We start from the raw sequence: 25288 nt of genomic DNA on the forward strand, positions 1-25288 counted from the left end.
TGGAAGAAAGAACTGAAATCCTATAGAATATTTACTTTCATAAACAACCTTAAACCCAACCAAGAGGTGAAGGCATGGATTTCATAGCACTGATGCAATGACTATATTTCATTGAAGAGCAGCAAGATGGATTGTTTGGACCCTAATCCTTGTAAATGTAAGTCCACACTAGAACACCAAACCAGGGTCTTCTCATGGGCATCTCTAGGACAAAAAAGTTTATTGAGAGATCTTAGAATTTATCACAAGTACAATAAGGAATTCATGAGGGGACATTCCATGCAACCTGCAAACCCTCTGAATCTACCAAAAAGAGCTTCATATATAGTGAGAATTGCTTGGGATTCTCCTGTATCAGATATAGAATTTGGAAACTCAGACAAGGTGAGTAAAACCCTCGGGGATTCACTGGGGGAGCAATAGCATACCACGTGGGTTCATATTGGGGGATATATATTGAGGAAAAAATGAAATAATATAATGGCGGGTATATAGGGGGTAAAGGGCTTTTATATTGGAAAATCTAAAAACTGGAGCTTAAATTTAATTAAAAAATATAAAGGGGTATAAAAAATGTTAATGAAAAAATGGATACCTACAATATCTAGTGAAACATGGGGCTTTTTAATTTGGGAAGTTGTATTGGGCTCATATTAGTAGGGGTTTAAATAATATGATTTTTAGAGGGATTTTTAAATATGTAGTCAAATTAAAGGTATTGTTTAATATGCTACGAATGCATGTGATATGTCATAGGTTCACTTAATGAATCCCTCGTGGGAAAACCCAAATAAAATCAAGTCAGAGTTCTGTGAAAGATGAAGAGGAATATAGAGATCATATTGTTATTGATGATGCCTGGTCTCAACAAATATCAAGCAACGTATCTCTTGATCAAGGATATGGATTTTCAATTACTTTCCAATCCTAATTCAAGCAATTTTCTTCTTTAGGTATGAAATGTAATAGCTCTAGCAAGGACGAGGCGCCTTATATCCCTTGCATCATTGATGTTACTTCAGCCAAAAATAACTAGCCAAATAGTAGACAGGGACATTTCAAGATGATTTAGAAGAAAATGAGCCCCTTTTGGAGATCATGGACATATTGAAATACAAGGGATGTCATCAAAAGCATTACAAGAAGAGAAAGGGTGCCAAGGTGCAAATTTTCTGGGTGGTAGGTTTTCTTTTTTAGTCTCTAGCTTGGACATATCATAGCTTCCCTGTTGTGGTTAAATTTACTAATTTTTTCTCTCAACCATGGAAACCTTTTTTATTAGTCTTTAAGCAGTTGTGAATCTATTGATATTTGCAGCTTGAAGAATTTGATACCTCATAGTGCATGGGATATCCCAGGTTAAAGATGAATATGTACTAGTGTATCTGCACATTAATCTTTTAAGAAATTCTGAGCATTTATTCCTCACACACCATCCAAATGATACAGAAGAGAGATTTCAAGATAGGATAAAGGCCCTCGTTCTATACACTCAACTGTATAAAGACAATACAAACAATCTCTCCCATTCAAGAGGCTAAACACGGAAAGGCACTCTAGATGGCATTGAAGTATAAAAAATACATACAAACAAAATATTACTTTGGAAGAAAGAATTGAAATCCTACAGTCTCTTTACTTTCATAAACAACCTTAAACCCAACTGATGAGCCCCAATTTTGGTACAATTTGGGCTCATTTTGGCCTATTCTACTTGCTCAAACCATTCATTTTTTTACTGCTTATGCATGCATTTCTTAGTTTATTCATGTTGTTTGTAGGAAGAAGGGTAGGCACTCTATCTACGTGACTAATGCATTGTGATTCCAGGTTTTGGCATTAAAAGGGAGCAAAAGACAACGAAAAGGAGACAAGGAGACAATGAGGTGGCACTGCTGACTTTTAGGAGAGGATGTCCACGGTCTTGGGGACATTCCTCGTGATTCCCACCAAGAACTCCGAGCTCCAATCCATCTCCCCTCCGAGCTTAGAAGCAGCCAGCTGTTCTACAGGAACAACAGTTATAAACTGCTCTACAGGAACAACAGTTATGACCATCCTACAGGATCAGCAGTTAAACTCTAGTTGGACAGCCGAGCTCCTAAAATCAAGGACACTTGTTGGATCATCGTTTTTGTATAAGTGTAGAGGCCTTAGCCTTGGATAGGTTGTTGAAACTCTCGTCTTGCTATTGTAATTTTCGAGCACAGCTCAGTTTTTGTTCCTTTTTGTAAGCCAATTTGGCATGATATCAGATTATGAATAAAGAAGGCAGATTCTGATCTAGTTCTGAGTTTTCTTAAGGAGACTATAGCTCTCAGGTTAGGGCCCAACCTGAGAGCCATAGATCCCCTCTGCTGTAGTGTTGTTTCCATTTCATTTCAGCACTTTGAGCTTTTCATTTGCACATGCAATTCGAATTACAGGTTGTTAAGTTGGTCTTTTTCATGAGTTAGATAGGAGTTGCTTATGATGACTTTGTTTCCACTTGCTTAGTGTAGCAGAGGATAGATATAATCGATTGGAGCTCCAACAAAAAGGTTGTTAAGGCTCACTGCCGTCTCATCTGGGATTGGAGTGCAGTCCATGACTAGCCACCAAAAATACGCATTTCTTTGTTCCATGATTGCTGCAAACACAGTCACGTTATGTTAGATGCTTCCACATGATTCACACCTGCACCACACTCCTTTACCACAGCTTCATGCACATTCTCCTTCGCGTTTAGATTGCTGTTCATTGAATTTATAAGCACAGGTAGTCTAAGTTAATGCATTTTTGGTTTGGTGATAGTCACAAGCATTTGTTCCATTTACACTGCTTTCTCTCATTCCATTACTTCGTCCTCCATCTTGATCACACATGCAAACACATCTTTGACCTCTGCTCCGCTCTGTCATCTCCCAAAGTCTTTCACTCCTCACGTACTTCCATTCTCTAGCCCTTTCATTGACCTAGCCCTCTATCTTCCAACCTACTCCCTACATTCACTCCCTATCCTATTCCTCCACTTCTACAGCCATCACCAGCCTCATTCCTACCTTACACATCTCCCCCTACCATTTCATCACTCCTCCATCACGCCAAACACTCACGGTAGGTCATCTTGTAGCCGTTTGTAGACATCCTGTAGAAACCAGAGTATCCTGTAGGATCCCCTGCAAACTTCCTGTAGGAGGCCACTCACTCGGTTGCCGAGCTTCTGAATGTGAGGAACCTCTGTGGATGGATGCTAAGGATCCCTAGGGACCTCTCCTAGCCTCCCCAACCTGTCCCACGCTTTCCTTCCTTCTCCATCCCATCTGCACAATCAAACCCTAGTTAGCACAAAATCACAATCATTCCACACACTTAAGGGAAAAATACAAAAACATATCTTTCATGATGCAAGTAGTTTAGATCCATGCATTTGCACTTATTAGAGGTAACAACAGCATTGGTAGAAGTTTCATTCACATTTCTTGCATTGTAGAGGTTAGACTAGTTAAATTAGGGTTTCCTAGGTTTACATGCTTTGATTTGCTTTCAGTCCATTTTGTCAAGTAGAGTAGTTTTCCTTTGAGAATAGCTTTCGTCCATCAATTAGCAAGCTTCTTCTGAGAGCCTATAGAAGTTGGCTTGAGCCCTAGCGGACTTGTGCCAACTGACCAAGTGACAGCTGCGACAAGAGCTAGTACTTGTGCATATAGCACCGTCGCTTCCAAGTTTGTACGAACTACCGGGTTGATAAAATGAGAGACAGGAAGCCCTAGGAGTTGTAGCATTATTGCTACAATACTGGAGCTCACCACCAACCAAGAAGTGAAGGCATGGATTGTATAGCACCGATGCAATGACTATATTTCATTGAAGAGCGGCAAGATGGATTGTTTGGACCCTAATCCTTGTAAATGTATGTCGACACCAGAACACCAAACTAGGGTCTTCTCTTGGGCATCTCGAGGACAGAAAAGTCTATTGAGAGAGCTTATAATTTCTCACAAGTACGATCAAGAATTCATGAGGACCCATTCCATGCAACCTGCAAACTCCTTAAATCTACCAAAAAGAGCTTCATCTGTAGTGAGAACTGCTTGGGATTCTCCTGTATCATACAACACATACACACATATATAACCAAGTTAGCTAATTAAATGACCAAGATATTCCATTTCCAAGCATTGCAAATCTTGATCCAAACCATGTCCTACAAGAACCTTTGCTCTTCCTCTTTTTAAATGAGCACACTAGATTGTTTCTCCATTGTATAAGACCAACTTAATTTTCTCTTGCACTTGCTTCAGTGGCAGTGCATCTATTAGATGCTCAGGTTTGATGCCACTGACATCATGCCTACAAATAACATAACCAATTAGGGCTTCGATCATGCAATGTGACCTAACCTAATTCAATGAGATAAGTTTAGCAAGTGCCAAGCCAGAATTAAATAAAGAAGTTGTAAATGAAAAATATGACCTGTAATTTGTAACTGGAATTTGTGGCTTGACATAAGTGTGGAAGACCAACTTTTCATCTTCATCAACCAAGCAAACTCACGCACAAAGGTCAAGGGTTCCATCCTGACCACCGCCGACCATCTCACAGTCTAGTGCAATAGCAGAAAATCCTTGGGGGTAGCTATTAGATTGGTTGGAACTTTGAATTTGTGGGTTTGCATTGAAGTGCTCTATGTTTCTATAGATGCCCTTATTAACCAAAGAAATCTAGTTACCTAGATGAAAGGAGAGACTGATAATTGGCTTGTGTTTTACATCCACCATAACAAGTTAAGGTTGCAGTAGAACCCAATTTAGGCATCATGCCATAGCATCCCCATCCCAAGCCAGGCTCTGGATCTGATTCTCAACAGGGAATGTAACACCTATGACTCTCACACCCTCATCATGAGGAGGTCTACAATGCAGTAGTAGAGAAAATGTATAGTCGCACACAATCTGATTTTGACTCTGGCTCTGGCTAGCTATCAAAATGCCATTAATCATCACACCATCATCGTTGGGAAGTCTGCAAGATGGCATTGGTATCGACATCGAATTGTATGAATTCTAATTCTGATTATGGCTTTGGCTTGGGCTCAAAACACTAAAACCCCTCATACCATCATCATCATTGCCTCTACAAGATGGGATTGGAGTTGCTATCAACTTGCATGAATTTTGATTCTCACTGTGGCTATCATGGCTTTGGCTCTGATTAATGTTCAGAACATCAATAACCATCACACCAGCACCACCATCATCATCATTGGATATGTACTACAACGACAATGGAAATAATGCAGTTGACATCAAATTCCACACATGTTCATCAATAGGAAAAGATCTTGATGATGAAGGTGGATTGGACACCAAATTATACATCTCAGACTGATGAAAACCAAACCTACTCTCTCCTTTTAACCCTCCTTGCAGAGCAACCCCAATAGCAATATCTCTAGTCCCACTCCCCATCTAACATCCCCCAACTTGGGCCAACTCTAACACATTCTCCATCACCACTATCGCTCTTTCCCCACCATGTTGCTAAGCGTTGGTCCTACAAATGGGACACAAGGGGTTCTTAGACAGCCCTGAATCCACACGTTGTGCATGAAAAGTGTGCCTACAAAGAGCCAACAGCCTGCCTATCTCACCCCTCTAAAATCCATCCAAGCAAACAACACACTCTAAACAATCAAATTGATGCATCCATAATCCATTCTCAATCCTATCATCATTATTGTTAGCATCATTGCAAAGCATTCTATGTAACATAATATACATACTTCCATGTTTATATTCAAAGGCAGGTAGCTTCTGCACCTCCTCCTGGGACATCCCCACACCATTCCCATCGACAGGGGAAGAAGAAATTCCACTCTTTGCAGGCCTCATGTTGCTCAAAATTCTGATTGCTCTAACCATAATACATAAATGAATTGAAATCATAATTCCAATACCAAAGAAAAACAATACCAGTGATATCACCACATACGTTCCATAATGCATGTTATTAGAGTAACTATGTGAACATACATCAATTTCAACACAACAATTATGTAGTTAAATTATGTTCAGTTCTTCTTCTATGGGATGATCATTCTTTTTATGGGGCTTCCAAATCGCAGCAATATGAACCCCATAAAAAACAATGTATAATAAAATGATCATCAATATGTTGAAACTGAATCAGATCGTCTTCGTCCAGGTTAGAGTTTGCAATTGGATTTTGATTTTCAAGTCAAATTCTTCGGATTTCATAGTGATTCTTTCCTCGCATCCTTCAAAACCACCCACCTGATTTCCCCAATAAAAGGCACTTTAACACCATCCTTGAGACCACGAAAATGCTCCATCGACGTTGGATTTTGTGTAGATCGTGATATCCCATCTCTTCTTTCGCTATTTTTTGAAATGTTGTAGAAGCCGAAACATGAAGAATCGACGAAGTTGGCTTCGAAATCATGGTCGACGATCAATGCAATTCTGCTCCTCAAGAGATGAAAACCCTATCTAAACTTAGAGACCAGAAATAAAAAAATATTAAGCAGGTATTTCAATGCTTGCAACGACACATGACCTTTCCATTCATGGCACCCAATGACTGAACATAATTCACATTTCACATCGTAAATGAGGTAATTGGTTGATAGTTGAAGAAATCGGTTTATAGGAGTCGGTGATGGATCCAATGGTCAAAATTTTTTGAATCATCTAACATTCAATCGAAGGGTGCTGAAAAGTGCAGAGTGGCACCTAGGGGACTTCTTCCCAAAGAGAAAGGCCTTTGTTTGGTCAATTTAGTGTGTCCTAAATTGCTATATAAATTGTCAATCCGGTTGTCGTAAACTGCTGAAGTGAGGTGCACTATATATGCAAGATAATCGATTTCTTACTTCTTTGTCGTTTTTGATTTTTTGGTTTGTTTTTGGGTTTATCTTTTGTTGATTCCCTAACGTGAGATGGAAAAATTAAAAGTCAAGTATGGATATAAGTGTTCAAGGCAATGGTGACCTTTAAAATGATTTCCAAACTTCAAAGTTCTCTAAAAGGTTTTCAAACTTGCAATGATGAAATCAATTACTAAGAGAAAATAAAAATGTACCTAAATTCTAATTAAACCAAACAGTGAGCTAGTGACTATGAAACCCAGTATCCTTGCTGCTATATAAAAAGAAACTGAACTCAAAGAAATTCAAAACTGCAAACAAAGTAAACTAAATCATATTACATCAACTCATATTCTGACCCCTCACCATTCGACTCGCTCTGGCTATAGGAGGTAATCATAAACAAATTTAGCAATCTGATATCTAATTGCATAAAATGAAACTAAGATCAAACTACGCATTCATACTTCAATCCCTCACCATTTGACTCGCTCTGGCTATAGGAGGTAACTGAAAATGACATGAGTAATCTAATCACTAACTTGCAAAAAAATAAACTAATATAAAACTGCGCATTCATACTTCAATCCCTCACCATTTGACTCGCTCTGGCTATAGGAGGTAACTGAAAATGACATGAGTAATCTAATATCTATCTTGCAGAAAAGTAAATGAACAAAACAAAACTGAAAGAAATAAACAGTGCTGGAATTAGAACTAAGAAAATAAATCAGCAGAAGGACAAGATAATTCCATGTCATTAGTCATTAAAAAGCTATGTGCAAATGCCCGGGCTGCCTATTAGAACCTGAAATAAAGACACTGATCAGTTAACAGTCATTAGAAAGCATAAAAAACTATGGACAACAATTAACATGAATACCATAAGCAGTGTAATATATACAAACAAACAATTATGGCATCAGGAACGTAAAGGAATAAAGCATGGAACTATATAACAATTACAAAACCTTGGTGTGTACAGGGGCCCTCTGCACAACCTCGGCCAATCAGCAATCAACCACGAATTGAGCTTAAAAACAGCGTCTTCTCATGTATTAAAATGCAGTCATAACGTAAGGATTAAGTCACGGCACAATGGGCTCATAAAACAGTCAAAATTACATTCAAAAAGCTAGCTAATATGTGTATGAGAATGCTTTATTTATAACAGAGGATGACACAACTACTTCCTAAAATCTGCGTTGATAAACAAACACGTGAATAACCTCGTCCGGAAATCTAGCATGATGGTAGCTGTGACAATTAAATCCAAGGAGGGTGGCTGTTAGATTCAGTTCATGGAGCAGTCCACAGGTGTTAGCACGCCTCCTGAGATTTAGGAATTTGCCACGCAAGTCTTCACGTGGTGAAAAACAGAGTTCTGCCACTGTAAAACTCTTAGGTTGACCACCGCTTGACTGTCTTTGACCACGACCTTCTGTGAGGGATTCGGATGAACCAAGAGGACACCTTCCATGTCCAAATCATTTGTAACTTGCCCATGTAGCCCAATTCTCCTGTAGACACCTGTAACATAGACTTCAACAAAAAGGCTGTGGAAAGTTGAGCTGGCTGTAGAAAGTGACAAGATTCCGCAACTGACTGAGCAAAAATCTAGATCAAACAGTAGTCACAAGACATAGTTAGGAAACCATTTTATATGCTCTTTTTAAACTAATATGCAATGATTTGACAGCTTAGGAGGTTCAGGTAACTGGAAAAAAAGACTAAAAAGGTGTATAGGGAAGATGCAAGTTTGGGACTCAACATACCCCCACTGTGAAGGTGTTGCATGTTCTCATGCAACCAAAATTTTGGTCATCTTCCTTTAGTCCATGTGTTTTGAAGCCTCTGCTAGTACATCTAGTCCTCTTCTCTTCTTTCTTGGTGCTACCACCATCCTGGGCTTCCTTATCAAACATCTGAATTTGAGATTGATTAATTCCCTGCTCAACTTTCTGCACTTTTTCTTTAATTTCTTGTTCTTTTTCTGCCACAGTCCCAGATGTAGCATAGTATTATCATGAATGATTTTGTCCACTTTGCTTTGCTCCTTTAATGCTTCATTTTCTTGTTTAATGTGCCTGTTTAAAACCTCCAATTCAAACACTTCTTGTTTTAAGGATTGGACTTGTGCTTCTTGTGTTATGTGAGGCAGAGTGGATGATGTGCTCGGGCCTGCAGCTGTCTTCTCTAAGGATTCGAGGTAATCATACACCTCTTGCTGACTTGGATCTATTTCGGGTGTTTTCCTTGGGCTGACTTCAAAGTCTTGTTGAGGAGGAGGACTGATTTCTAATTCTGGCCGAGAAGGACTTACATCAACATCTGGAGGACTGGTTTCAATATTTGGCTGAGGATGAGGTGGACTACGACCAGCTGGAGGTTTCTTGGGTGTTTCCCCACCCAAGTCGATGAAGTGGGGTCCTTTTACTTGTGTTTTCCTCCACTTTCCTCTAAGCCTGCTGCTTCTTCTTAAATACTGTGGGCTAGTACTCTCTTCTTCCATGCTCTGTTTTCCTTTTTCTTTCTTCTTGGCTGTAGCAGCTTGTTTTCGAAGATGCACTAGTCTCTCAGACAACACTTGATAGTCTTCCTCTATAGATGGCTCTGGTGATTGGTAGACATCTTCTATGTTCCTTTTTCCTTTCAATTTCCTCTGTTTTCTGTCCTTAGTTCTTTCCTCCTTCTCTTTTTGACCAACTTCTTTAGTTTTGCTAATAGGAGAGTCTTGGATTATGGCACTTTTTTCTTTTCTCCTACTCCTTCTTGGTGTCTTTGGTGTACTGCTTTCAGGTGCCTCAGATGGCTCTTGAAAGTAGTTTCTTACTAAAAACCGTTCCCAAGTATCTTTGTTTTTCTTCAATTGGTCTTCAATTAGAATCCTCACGAGCCCATGATGATATAAATGAGGTTCTATGTCTTCTATGTTCTTTTGGACTGTTGTGCTCATCTTTTTCAAGCTCAGCAATAAGAAATAGGGCAGATTAAGGGTTTGGTTCTCTAAGAAGTTCATCAATAACCTAGTATGATACATGTACATTGCTCCAAAACGGCCTTCACAAGTGATGAACTTTTGAATGATTAACAGTAAGCTGGCCCACTCTTCTTTTAATGCATGAACAAGAATTCCTTTTGTGAATACAGTAATGTCCATACCTGGGTTACGTAATATAACTCTCCATGCCTGCTCGTCCAAACTTTTGTTTTTAAACCAACGTTCACCTTCCTGGGGCAGGTCTGTAGTAGCTGCTATTGATGCTTCAGTGACCGTGAACTTAAGGTCTCCAATTTCCACCACCTGGCCGTTGAAAGACCTTGCAAAGGCTTTTGTTATCTCCTTATTGTGGCCCTTAAATTTTTGAATGAAACGTAGCCATTTTGCCTTCTTCAGCAAGTCTTTTACTTGAGGGTATCCTTCTAAGAACTTAGGCCCTTCCAGTTCTGCCCTTAATAACCGTCCCATCCTTTCCTCTGTTTGAAATTCAACTGCGTGTGAGGGTTTAGCAGAGGTAAGACGACTAGGTTGCAGGGTTTATGGAGAAAGAAACAGTGGCTGAAAATGGAAGATGGATAACAGGTAACGGGAGTGTTCAGGAACTGTAAGTGGAAACAGAGGATGAGCAGCTGAGGTGAGTTCACGAAATGGAGTGGAGACGTATGTGAACGAGGTGGTAATGTAGCTGTGGCTTTAACAAAATGGCAGGGTAGTGAAGTGAAGTCGGAATTTTTGAACTGAACGACTGCGTAGGAGATGTTACACGTTTATGAAATGGTTGCGAAAAGTGCGGTGGAGAGGAGCCGTAATGAAATGGGTCACATCTCATGATTACAAGTGGAGTGTGAAAGTGCAGTCAACTACCAGTTAAACCCGAAAATTAATCATGAGACTGTTTAGGGAATAAATGCATGGTTGATGGAGTAATGTCGTGGAATGGTAATGGAGCTATCGTGGTAATCATTGCATATAGTGGAGCTTTAAGGTTTAATAACTATGCAAAATTGTGCCTTTGATTGCTATTTGAAAGAAATTTTTACTCATGCCTTGGAATCCTTGTCATTTGTTGTCCATTAGCCCTTAATCAACTGCTCCTTATTGATGTTTGTAGATGCTCCATGTCTTCATAGCATATGCTTAGTCATACCTACATTTTCATGATTATTGCACTAACATCTTGACTGTAAATTTGAAAAACAGAGTGGTGGCTGCGGAAACTGCTTCTGGTTGCGGAAACTGATTCCAGCTGCGAAAACTGACACAACAACCACTTGGCTGAATAAAGATAGATAATAACTATCTGAATGGAAATGGTCATGAAAAATACTTTTATTGATGAAATGGAGTGAGATGAAGTGGAGTGGAGTGAAATGAAAATGAAATGGAGTGGGATGGAAATGAAGTGAAGTGAAAATGGGAAAGAAAGAGAGATTTTTTTTTTTTGGAAAATATAGAGTGTTAGGCGTCCCTGATTTTCACTCTACATTTTCTGTATAAGACTGCCCATCAATGATTGGTTTTCAGGCTTATACAATTTTTTTTTATTTTTTTTTGGCAGAAAGGAACAAAGGCTAGGCTGGTGGGGAAGAAGGATTCTTCTTCACCAGCCTTATTGCAGAATTCTCTTGAAACATTTTGACAAATTCTTCTTTTGAGAGTGGCTTATGATAAATCTTTAATCTGTGGCCATTCACAATAAGAAGAGTTTGAAATTCATCACTGGTCTTGATTCTTATCGCTCCATTGCTAAAGACTTTGTCAATTTCATATGGCCCAAGCCAATGGGTCTGAAATTTACCTTTGAAGTTTTTAAACTTGGTATCAAATAGTAATGCCCAATATTTCTCTTGAAACTTTTTCTCTTTGATGTATCTGTCATGCCACTTAGCTCTTTGATGTTGAACTAGATCAGTTCTTAGGATTGCTTCTTGTCTGATCTCATCTAGCTCATTCAACTGCTCCATTCTGTGCTTTTGGGCTTCTGATAGATCCATCCCCAACTAAACTGCCATCTTGAAAGTTTTGACTTGAAACTCAATGGGGAGTAGGACTTCTTTCCCATAAACAAGTTCATAGGGAGAATGTCCTGTTGTATTCCTCCATGTAGTTCTGTAGGTGTAGGAATTTACAGGGTAAGTTCCTCAGACAGAACACCAAAGGACACCGCTCACAAACAGATCACAGGTCAATACACCAATATTTTGACGTGGTTAAAACCCTCAAAGAGGGAAACAGTCCACGGCCTAAACCAACGCGGCCACTTCAGGCAATTTATTAATAAAAGAATGAAAATTTACATATGCTTCTCTCATAGATGGATTACCCTACAAATGACCCTCCATGCTCTTTAAATAGAGATCATGGACCAATCGGGTGTTAAGCCACGGATCAAGTGTCGGTAATACCGAGGAGAGAATGAACCGTCGGATCACTACATATCGTGATCGTCGGATTGTAAGTTACAAAATGTACACAGTAAAGAAACGCACTTTACCTAACTCTATACTAGACCAAGTTGTACTTAACTATTTCCTATGTGTCGGAATATCCTAACATCCCCCCTTAAGAACAACTTGGGATAGGATTGAAGGATTTACAAATATGACACAATAGGAGAAGGAAGGAGGCACTAGAGCCTATCCCCCCTTAGTGACAACTTCCTGAACTCCAACCATAAATCGAAGTTTAGTGAACTTCGCCTCTGTGAGAGCCTTTGTAAAGATGTCTGCAACTTGATCATCTGTTGAACAATATTGCACTTCAAGAACATGGTCGTGAATGAGCTTTCTGATGAAGTGCATGTGCAGTTCAATGTGTTTGCTGCGCTGATGTTGGACTGGATCTTTGCATAGCTGAATGGCACTTTGATTATCACACCAAAGTGTAGTCGGATGCTGTTGCTGAAAGCCAAACTCTGACAGGATCTGAAGAAGCCACAAGGCTTCCTTACTAGCTTCTATGGCACCACGATATTCTGCTTCTGCTGAAGAAAGAGAAATGGCACCTTGTTTCTTGCAAGCCCATGTAATAGGTCCTGAACCAAGAGTGAACACATAACCTGTAGTAGACTTTCGATCATCAGGGTCACCAGCCCAATCGGAATCAGTGAAACCAATCAATAGAGGAGCTGCTTCGGCACTGTAATGAATCCCAAACTGAACTGTACCTCGAACATAACGAAGTATTCTTTTAGCTGCTTTCCAATGACTTTCATGTGGGTTTTGCATAAACCAAGCAACAAGGCCAACAACAAAGGAAAGGTCAGGACGAGTATGGGTTAGATACAAAAGTTTTCCTACAAGTTGACGGTATAAGGTAGCATCAACTTCAGGAGAAGTACAAGTGACTGAAAGTTTGACTCTAGACTGAAAGGGAGAAGGGGCTGGCTTACAGTCTTCCATGTGAAAATGGCGTAGAATATCACAGGCATACTTGGACTGAGAAAGGGAAATACCTTCCTCGGATTGCAAGACTTGAAGACCAAGAAAATAATGTAAGTGTCCTAAGTCTGTCATTTCAAACTTCTTTTTAAGGCTAGACTTCACATGGTTTATAAGGTTGGTATAACTACCAGTCATGATAAGATCATCAACATAAAGAACAAGGATGATAAGAGACTTGCCCACTTTCTTGGTGTAGACAGTATTGTCAGAATGACACCTAGAAAAGCCATTTTCTAAAAGAAAGTTATCCATTTTGGCATACCAAGCTCGAGGAGCTTGCTTGAGACCATAAAGGGATTTCTTAAGCCGACATACAAGGATGGAGTCTGTTTGTATAAAGCCAATAGGTTGTTCCATATAGATTTCTTCATGCAAGTCCCCATGCAAGAAGGCAGATTTAACATCCATCTGATGGACTTCCCATTTGAAAGAGGCAGCAAGGGAAAGAACAAGGCGGATAGAGTTCATTTTGGCAACAGGGGAGAAGGTTTCAGTATAGTCAATGCCTTCAACTTGTGAAAAACCCTTAGCAACAAGACGAGCTTTATGTTTATCAACTTTCCCATCTGGTCCATACTTGGTTCTGTAAACCCATTTGCATCTAACAAGTTTTCGTCCCTTTGGTAGAGGAACAAGATCCCATGTATCATTTGCCAATAATGAATGATATTCTTCATTCATAGCTGCTTCCCAATCTGGATGGCCTGAAGCTTCTGCAAAGGTGTCAGGATCATAATTCACTGAAGCTTGAGCCAGTAAAGAAGAGGCTCTCTCGAACTGAGAACGTGTACGTCGCTGATCTGCAGGATCATCGGCAAGATCACCTGCTGCATCCCGAGTAGCACGGACCCATTTTGGAAGCTGAGGAGCTGAAGGAGGATCTTGAGAAGGTGGGGGAGAATTTTCATCCCCGCTTTCATCATCTGAAGAAGAAATATTTTCAAAAGTAGAAGAGATAGGAAGAGGTGGCACATCCGCCGAACTAGGCTCGCAAGCCGATATATTTTCAGCAAACTTTACATCTCTTCTAATGATAACATTTTTGGACTTAAGTGGAATAAGTCTATATCCTTTGACATCTTCAGAATATCCAACAAAAATACATTTTTCACTCTTAGATTCTAAAGCTTTATGTTTCTCATCTGGAATATGGGCCCATGCTTCACTTCCAAAAACACGAAAGTGACTTACATCTGGTTTGATTGAGCTCCATGCTTCTTCTGGAGTGATATTCTTTAAAACCTTAGTAGGAGTGCGATTTATTATGTAATTTGCACAGTTAATTGCTTCTGTCCAATAATTAAGACTAAGTCCTTTAGATTGAAGCATACAATTAGCCATTTCCTTTAAGGTGCGATTCTTCTTTTCAGCTACACCATTTTGTTGTGGAGTATATGGAACAGTATGTTGCATTTGAATTCCATTCTCAGTGCAAAAGTTGATGAATGTGTTTTTAACATATTCTCCGCCATTATCAGATCTTAGCTTAAGAATTTGATGTCCAGATTGTTTTTCAACAAAGGCCTTAAAGGCCAAGAACATGTTAAATACTTCACTCTTGAGTTTTAAGAAGTATACCCAAGTTCGTCTGGAGAAATCATCAATGAAAGTTAAGAAATACTTGTAGCCAGAGAATGAAGCAACTAGAAGTGGACCACATAAATCACTATGCACGAGCTGTAAAGGGGCTGAGGCACGCCAAGAGGCACGTTTTTCAAAACTGTCCCGATGATGTTTTCCGAGTACACATCCGGAACAAACACCATCTCTGCAAGATACCATTGGAAGACCTGTCACCATATTTTCTTTACATAGATTCTGAAGAGAGCGATAGTTTAAGTGACCAAATCGCTCATGCCAAAGTTTGCTCACTTCATCATTATGAGCAACAAATACCGAGGGAAGATTTGATGACCCAAAGTTGTGAAACTTATACAACCTTGTAGAATCATCAGCAATGCCAGTAGCTAAAATCTGTCTAGGATCTCTTAGGTCCTTAATTACAACATCATGAGGTGAAAATTCAACGATTTTACCTTCACCTGAATGAGTTATCTGATATACAGATAGAAGGTTGCAGGATAAGGTTGGAACACATAATACATCATTAAACTGACCATTGTCTAGATGAACAGTTCCAGTCCCTACAACACTAAGAGATCTATCATCACCAACATATATATTTTTGGTGTTACAATCATTTAAAGAAGAAAACATGGCTTTGTTTTTGGCCATGTGATAAGAAGCTCCAGAATCAATGAGCCACTCATGAGAATGAGAAGAAGAAGATACATTTAGTGCATAGCCAGACCGAGATGCTTGACAACCACATGTAGAAAGTGCCATTCCTGAAGATGAAGTTGAAGTTGAACAGTGCTCCAAATGGATATTATGCTTCTTCATTGCTGCTTCCAAGGCTTCCATCTTCTTAAAGCATTTGGATTCTAAGTGGCCATCTCGATTACAAAAGTTGCAATGTCTATCAGTTTTCTTCCCTTTATTTTTATTTGTCTTATCATTTTGTTGAAATGATTTTTCATTTTGAGGCTGAAATTGCTTAGGACCCTTGTTTGGTTTAGGACCATTCTTTTTAGGATACAACTTCTTAGGATTCTTTGGATTTTGTTGCTGCTGGGTGGCTAACGCTTTCTTAGAAGAGTTTACAAGATGAAGAAGACCAAGGTGTAAGAGTTTTTCTTGTTCTCTTATTAAAAAATCACAAAAGGAATCAAAGGAAGGGGGCTTGTAGGTTTTTCCTTGAGAATTGAAGGCTTCTCTTGTAGAATGGAAGGTGGAAACAAACACAGAATAGGTTGGTCTCAACTTAGTAAGAATAGAGTAGATAAGGCTACTATCTTCTTTCTTAACCTTAACACCTTCTAGGAGAAGTCTAAGGGTCTTGAACTTGGACAAAAAATCTTCAATGCAAGAAAAATTATTGGGGTCCAATGTAAGCAATTCATTTTCAAGTTGATGGGCTTTAAGTTCATTTTTAATTCCAAATACTTTAGTAATTTGTTGCAGTGCTTCATCAGGAGTATCAAGTTCTGCAATATGGAATCTAAGATCTGGAGAAATAGACATCCCTATCAACCCACGTGCTTGGTCTTGCCTATTTTCCCATTTAGCTACCTTATCTTCATCTTTCGGTTTGGTCTCTTGGCCTGTGGCTATTCTGTAAAGACCTTTACTTCTAAGTAAATCCACAATGTAGGACCACCATTGGAAGTAGTTAGTGCTACCAAGAATGACTTGGCATGGACTTTCCATTTTTAACAGAAACTGAAGCTATAGATGTTGAAACTAAGTGTACCAATGGAAAGATCTTGAAAAATTAGGCCGTTTAAAAAAAAACGGTTCTGAAAACGGCTTCCGGATGAAGACGTTATGGCCTTTTGAAAAAAATTGACGAAGTTGCCGACGAAGTGTGGGAATGTGCGGAAATGAAAAAATCCGCCCCCACAAAATGGAGACTTGAACCCAAGACCTCTACTCTCATAAATTAGCTTTTCACCAAGTGAGCTATACAAAAAGTTTGAGAGAGAGGGGGGGGGGGGGTTGATGCTTTGGGTTGCGTGCTTGCTTTGAGAAAGCTCTTTTTCCCTACAAAACAAAAAACACAAAACCCAACACGGACATACAAAAAAAAACGAACCTTGCGGCTCGAAGTTAGCTTTAGCCGGAAACTAAATATTTTCCTCAATGTTTCTGATTTTCCGAGATCACACTAAGGCGCAGCGAAAAAGAGCATACGCATGAGAAAAATCCTTCCTTTCTGTTTCTGATTTGCCCAGATCACATAGAGTCACAGGGCAAAGAGCATACGCAGAAATGAAAGGTATAGATCCAGTAATAAAAAAGGCTAAATAAACCGAAACCGAAATAAACAGAGAGAAAATGACTATAAACTGCAAATAAACACTGTATACCTCCAGATCTTAAAAATGACGCAGCTAGGGCTATCGGAAACCTTTTCGTGTGAAACGAAAGGGGTTCCTCACTGGAATAGATGCTCCCAACACAACAGAGCAGTCGTCTCGGCCCGAAAGCAGTCAGAAACAGTAGATCTAGGAAACGGTTGTCGGATGCAGTTCTACCGGCTTCAGATTTGGATCAGCAACGGACGCGACCCTCAAATAGCTCTGATACCATGTAGGAATTTACAGGGTAAGTTCCTCAGACAGAACACCAAAGGACACCGCTCACAAACAGATCACAGATCAATACACCAGCATTTTGACGTGGTTAAAACCCTCAAAGAGGGAAACAGTCCACAGCCTGAGCCAACGCGGCCACTTCAGGCAATTTATTAATAAAAGAATGAAAATTTACATATGCTTCTCTCATAGACGGATTACCTTACAAATGACCCTCCATGCTCTTTAAATAGAGATCATGGACCAATCGGGTGTTAAGCCACGGATCAAGTGTCGGTAATACCGAGGAGAGAATGAACCGTCGAATCACTACATATCGTGACCGTCGGATTGTAAGTTACAAAATGTACATAGTAAAGAAACACACTTTACCTAACTCTATACCTAACTCTATACTAGACCAAGTTGTACTTAACTATTTCCTATGTGTTGGAATATCCTAACAGTAGGCCCATAAGGCTTCAGGAAGCCTTTCTGCCCAATCTCTTCTGTGTAGATGAACAGTTTTGGTGATGATGCAGTTTTGGTGATGATGCTTTCAATAGCTTTGTTTGTAGACTCCACTTGGCCATTTGCTTGCGGATGGTAAGGAGTAGATTTTCTGTGCTTGATTTTGTATTCTTCCATCAACTTCTCCATCATGTTGGATGTAAATTGACTTCCCTGATCTGTCTTAATTTTTCTTGGGACACCAAAGCGAGTAAAAGTATCCTCATAAAGAAAAATAACAACTGAATTTTCAGTAGCAGAAAGTAATGCTTTGGCTTCTACCCATTTAGTGACATAATCAGTGCATACCAATATATACTTCTTCTGTTTAGATGGTGGATTAATGGGTCCAATGAAATCTAAAGCCCATTTTTCAAAGGGTTCGATGAGTACCTGTGGTTGTAATGGCATTTCATTTGAAAGAGTCGGTTTCCCTACTCTTTGGCAGCTGTCACACCTTTTGACATATTCTTTTGTATCTTTGAAGAGGGAAGGCCAATAATATCCTAAAGAAAGGATTTTATAGGCCGTCCTTTTGTCAGCAAAGTGTCCACCGCATGGTTCATCATGACATGCCTTGAGGATGTCAGGCATTTCATCTTCCCGAACACATTTTCTGATCACACACTCTGGCCCTGTTTTAAACAATTCGTTAAAAATCCATGAATATTTTGAACTCTCCTGAATAATTCTTCTTTTTTCACTAGGAAATAGATGTGGAGATAGTTTCCCTGTAACCAAATAGTTAGCAATATCTCCATACCAAGGAGTGTTAGTAGTTACTGAAAATAAATATTCATCTGGAAACTTATCCTATAAGGAGAATCTTCTTTAGTATTTTGGATCCTAGACAAGAAATCAGCTACTGTATGTTGTTTTCCTAGTCTATCCAACACAGTAATATTGAATTCCTGTAAAAGTAAGAGCCATCTTGTAACTCTGCCATTAGTAACAGGTTTGTTCATTAGATATCTAATCACAGAATGATCAGTATGGACAAAAGTTTCATAGCCTGTTATATAATGTCTAAACTTATTGATTGCATGAACAACAACTAAGAACTCTTTTTCAGTCACAGTATAGTTCAACTCAGTGGGAGTCAAATTTTTACTGGTATAGTAAATGGCATAAGGAACTAAATCCTTTTGACCCAACACAGCTCCTAGAGCTATATCTAAAGCATCTGTAGAAATATGGAAAGGAAGTTTCCAATTTGGCCCTCTCAAAATGGGTGCTTCAGATATTCTTGTTTTCAAAGTTTCAAATGCTGATTGACAATCAGGATCCCATTTGAATTCACAGTCTTTTGTAAGCAATTTGAAGAGTGGAGATGCTATTTTGGTGAAGTTTTCTATATAGTACCCAGTAAATCCCAGAAAACTTCTAACATCTTTTTGACAATTTGGAATAGGCAACTTGGAGATGACTTCAACTTTTGATCTATCAACTTTAATCCCATCCCCTGAAATGTGATGTCCCAAAATAATACCTTCAGTAAACATCATAAAGCATTTTTCATGACTCAATGAAAGGTTTGTTTCTTTACATCTTATAAGGACTTTTTCCAAATTCTCTAATGCCTCTTCAAATGAATCACCATAAACTGTAAAATCATCCATATAAACCTCTACACAATCATGGATTAGATCAGAAAAGATTCCTAGTACTGCCCTTTGAAATGTTGCGGGTGCATTACATAATCCAAAAGGAAGCACTCGGTAAGCAAAAGTTCCCCATGGACAGGTAAATGTGGTCTTATCTTGATCTTCAGGTGCTACCTGAATTTGATTATAGCCACTAAAACCATCCAAAAATGAAAAGTACTTTTTGCCTACTAGAGTATCTAATACCTGATCGATAAAGGGTAAAGGAAAGTGATCCTTCAAAGTTGCTTTATTCAATTCCCTGTAATCAATGCATACCCTCCATTTACCATTCTTTTTAGGTACTATAACCAAAGGGGAAACCCATCGGCTATCTGAAATTGGATAAATGAAGTTTACATTGAGTAGTTTTTGGATCTCTTCTTTCACTATCTCCCTAAGGTTTGGATTCATCCTTCTCTGAGGTTGTCTGATTGGTCTACTATTTTCCTCGATGTAGATGTGATGAATGCAAGTCTTAGGGTCAATACCTTTCATATCAGTATACTCCCATGCAAATGCAGTAGAATGTTTTTGCAAGATTTTGGTTAGCTCTCCCTGTTGTGATTTTCCCAAGTTTTTGTTGATATTCAATGTTTTACCAGGAAAAATCTCAATGGCGGAACTACCAAACTCTTCCATAGAGTAAAGAGACATTTGTCTAGATGATAGATACTCAATGTCAGAATCTAACTGAAATTGTGTGTGGTCATATTCTGAAGATGTTTCAAAGTTTTCTAATGTGTTCAGAATTTGACTATCTTCACTGATTTCAGAAATGGTAAAGATAGGTTGTAGAGTGTCCTCATCATCGACCCATTCATTATCTCCTACTTCCGTAATTGCTTTTGCTGGAGGATACAAATTGAATTTCTTTGTCGAATTACCATCAGAAATATACATATCCCCAGATCTACAACTGATAAAAGCATCAGCTGTGGCTAGCCAAGGTCTTCCTAAGATGAGTGGGTGCCCTCCTAGATTACTCTTGGGAGTTAAAATCATGAAATCTACTGGATATTCCCAAGAATCTAAGGAGACCGAAATGTCTTCTAATACACCATCTGGTTTGATAATTGATCGATCTGCAAGTTGCAGTAGAGTAGGTGTAAAAAGAAGATTAGGAAGTTTTAGCTGTTCCATAGTCTGTCTACTCATAATGTTGATAGCAGCCCCTAAACCAATCATGGTATTTGGAATTTCTACCCCATTGATATGTGTTTTGACAATTGGACTACTGGGATCTACATACTTCTGCATGATAATTTTTCCCATCATGATATCTGCAATTTTTCCTACCAGGTGGATTCTTCTTGTATCTCTTGGTTTCCTTCCTGGTCTTTTGAGACTCAACTCTTTTATTGTTTTTGCTAGAATAGGAATCTCTCTAATGGCTTGTAGCAAGGGAATCTTGATACAGACATTCTTTAATTCATCTAGAAAATCATAGTCAGGCAACAAGATTTGTTTTTCCACCCCTTTGTCAATTTGTAATCTTTCAGGAAAAGGAGGTGTGGATGAAGATGCAGGTAACTCAACTATAGGATTTGTGGGGGTTGACTCTTTTTCTTTTTCTTTTTGAGTGCTTGGGTTTTGAAGAGATGCTTCAGAACCTTTATTGGCTTCAAGAGAATCTTCCTCAGAAATGCTTTGCTTTTGAGCATCTATAGAAGGTTTTTCTAAAACTCTACCAGATCTGAGTTGTACATCATTGAGAGGAACAATCATATAGGTAGGAAATTGTTGTCCTTCTACCATGTAAGCATTTTGAGGGTTTTTATTATTGGGATTTGGCAATGGCTGGGAAGGTAGTTGATTTGTCTTTTGTTGGAACGGAAGCAAGAGTTGGGAATTTTGATTTTGTTGAGAAGGTTGTTGTTGTTGTGGAAATGGCAATGAAAATTGTGGATTTTGATTTGGAAGTTGTGGAGCTTGTTGGTTTTGAAAAGATGGAGGATATTGATAAAATTGAGAAAATCTCCCATAAGGATTTTGCAAACCTTGTACCCATGATTGAAATGGATTTTGAGGTTGGGACCAAGGTTGTTGCCAAGGATTCCAATTTGGTGGGGGTTGAAAGTTCGTGGGGTTGTTAAACCCTTGATTTTGTTGCCCCTGCCAAGGTCTCCTTGAAACAAAACAGAGAGACTCAATTGAATTTGGGTCTTCTTGAAAGACAGCCTTGAGCCCCAGAATTGAAGGACAATACTTGGTTTCATGGCTTTCTGAACAAATCATACATGTTTCTACAACTTTTGCATCCAACGGGCATTCCCTTAGAGCATGTTTCTTCCTACATTTTGGACAAAAGATGGCCAAAGCTTCAACTTCTGCTTTCTGCTTGTTTTGTATCTTAAGGGTGTCTAGTTGCTCACTAAGGCTCCCTAAAATATCAGTTTTGAACTCATCAAGCATGTTGCCAATCTCAGCCCTACTTACTGATCCAGTTGCAGATTTGTTTGCTCTAATGAGAGAAGGATCTCTAGGCCCTTTTCCGGTTTTAGATTTTCCCCTTGAGAGATGGACACATAGCTCTGCTATATCATGAAGTGGAAGTTGAGATATATCTCCTTTTCCCATCATGTTCAAAATATCTATCCATTCATTTCTAATGGCTTTTAATAAAAGGGCTTTCAAGGTTTCCTCATCTAGGTTATTCATTTTTTCTCTTTTCAGGTTGTATTGAAATCTTTCAAGTAAATCCTCCAAGTTTTCATCTTCTTTTTGCACCATTTTGAATACCTCATCCTTATGATTGGTGGGCATACAATAGTCCAGGTATCTATCCAAAAATGTTTGTTTCATATCATTCCAAGTCCTAATAGATTGAGTGACTAATCCCATGAACCATTTTAGAGCAGCTCCCTTCAATGTTGAAGGAAACAATTTGAGTTTTTGAGAGTCTTCCATATAATCATAAGTTCGGCACACGACTTCAAACTCAAATAGAAATGTTTTAGGATCCTCACTTCGCAACCCATAAAAGTTTGGGAGGATAGATGGTGATATGTTTTTCATTGTTGTTCGAGATTCCTCATCAACTATAGGAAATCCAAATGAGTTATCTCCATCCCTATTTCCCCCGTTGTTACCTCTACCTCCTCCATTGTTTCCTCCTCCTCTACCTCTACCTCTACCTCCTCCAAATCCGTTTACTACTTCCTCTATCATGATAGTTTCCTCAGAGATTTCAGAGTCCTTTGGTTCTTCTACTAATGGCGAACGAGGAGGAATTTCTCCCTCTTCTTCTTCAGGTGATTCTACTTCCTCGATTACAATGTGTTTTCCTATAGAAGTAAAGAAATGGTCTTTTCCTAACTCAGATTCAGTGGATAGTGTGGGAGAGTCTCCTAATTCAGCTACTGCCTCTTGAATTCTAGGAATCCTAAGGCTAGGAGTGTGAGTTGGAGACGATGGAGGTGTATTTTGTCTATACCTTGAAGTATATGGAGTTGTAAAAATCGAACTCTTGGCCCTAGCTATAAACGTTCCCCTAGAATCTCTTGCTCTATGCATGTCATTTTTTTTTTTAATTTTTCTTCAAGTCGGGCTAATAATTCTCTTTCTGATCTTCCAGATCATTCTAAGTGCAAGAAGAGAGCATACTCAAGAAATTATTGAACCAATAACTCTCTTTTCTGATGCTTCAGGTCACACTAGGTGCAAGAGGAGAGCATACTTTGAGAAGTTATCAATTTTTACCTTCCTTGAAATTTTCTTGTTTTTTTTTTTTTTTTTTTTAAGAAATTGGCTACCTAGTTTCACTTCCCCGGCAATGGCGCCAAAATGTTTGGTCAATTTAGTGTGTCCTAAATTGCTATATAAATTGTCAATCCGGGTGTCGTAAACTGCTGAAGTGAGGTGCACTATATATGCAAGATAACCGATTTCTTACTTCTTTGTCATTTTTGATTTTTTGGTTTGTTTTTGGGTTTATCTTTTATTGATTCCCTAATGTGAGATGGCAAAATTAAAAGTCAAGTATGGATATAAGTGTTCAAGGCAATGGTGACCTTTAAAATGATTTTCAAACTTCAAAGTTCTCTAAAAGGTTTTCAAACTTGCAATGATGAAATCAATTACTAAGAGAAAATAAAAATGTACCTAAATTCTAATTAAACCAAACAGTGAGCTAGTGACTATGAAACCCAGTATCCTTGCTGCTGTATAAAAAGAAACTGAACTCAAAGAAATTCAAAACTGCAAACAAAGTAAACTAAATCATATTACATCAACTCATATTTTGACCCCTCACCATTCGACTCGCTCTGGCTATAGGAGGTAATCATAAACAAATTGAGCAATCTGATATCTAATTTGCATAAAATGAAACTAAGATCAAACTACGCATTCATACTTCAATCCCTCACCATTTGACTCGCTCTGGCTATAGGAGGTAACTGAAAATGACATGAGTAATCTAATCACTAACTTGCAGAAAAATAAACTAATATCAAACTACGCATTCATACTTCAATCCCTCACCATTTGACTCGCTCTGGCTATAGGAGGTAACTGAAAATGACATGAGTAATCTAATATCTATCTTGCAGAAAAGTAAATGAACAAAACAAAATTGAAAGAAATAAACAGTGCTGGAATTAGAACTAAGAAAATAAATCAGCAGAAGGACAAGATAATTCCATGTCATTAGTCATTAAAAAGCTATGTGCAAATGCCCAGGCTGTCTATTAGAACCTGAAATAAAGACATTGATCAGTTAACAGTCATTAGAAAGCATAAAAAACTATGGACAACAATCAACATGAATACCATAAGCAGTGTAATATATACAAACAAACAATTATGGCATCAGGAACGTAAAGGAATAAAGCATGAAACTATACAACAATTACAAAACCTTGGTGTGTACAGGGGCCCTCTGCACAACCTCGGCCAATCAGCAATCAACCACGAATTGAGCTTAAAAACAGTGTCTTCTCATGTATTAAAATGCAGTCATAACATAAGGATTAAGTCACGGCACAGTGGGCTCGTAAAACAGTCAAAATTACATTCAAAAAGCTAGCTAATATGCGTATGAGAACGCTTTATTTATAACAGAGGATGACACAACTACTTCCTAAAATCTGCGCTGATAAACAGACACGTGAATAACCACGTCTGGAAATCTAGCATGATGGTAGCCGTGACAATTAAATCCAAGGAGGGTGGCTGTTAGATTCGGTTCATGGAGCAGTCCACAGGTGTTAGCACGCCTCTTGAGATTTAGGAATTTTCCACGCAAGTCTTCACGTGGTGAAAAACAGAGTTCTGCCACCGTAAAACTCTTAGGTTGACCACCGCTTGACTGTCTTTGACCACGACCTTCTGTGAGGGATTCGGCTGAACCAAGAGGACACGTTCCATGTCCACATCATTTGCAACTTGCCCATGTGGCCGGATTCTCTTGTAGACACCTGTAACATAGACTTCAACAAAAAGGTTGCGGAAAGTTGAGCTGGTTGCAGAAAGTGACAAGATTCCGCAGCTGACTGAGCAAAAATCTAGATCAAACAGCAGTCACAAGACATAGTTAGGAAACCATTTTATATGCTCTTTTTAAACTAATATGCAATGATTTGACAGCTTAGGAGGTTCAGGTAACTGGAAAAAAAGGCTAAAAAGGTGTATAGGGAAGATGCAAGTTTGGGACTCAACAACCTTACAGGTAATTATAGTTTTTT

This window comes from Pinus tabuliformis, chromosome 7 (genome assembly GCF_031772625.1).
Source record: "Pinus tabuliformis cultivar Carrire ecotype Pingquan chromosome 7, CPIR1, whole genome shotgun sequence".
Lineage (NCBI taxonomy): Eukaryota > Viridiplantae > Streptophyta > Pinopsida > Pinales > Pinaceae > Pinus > Pinus tabuliformis.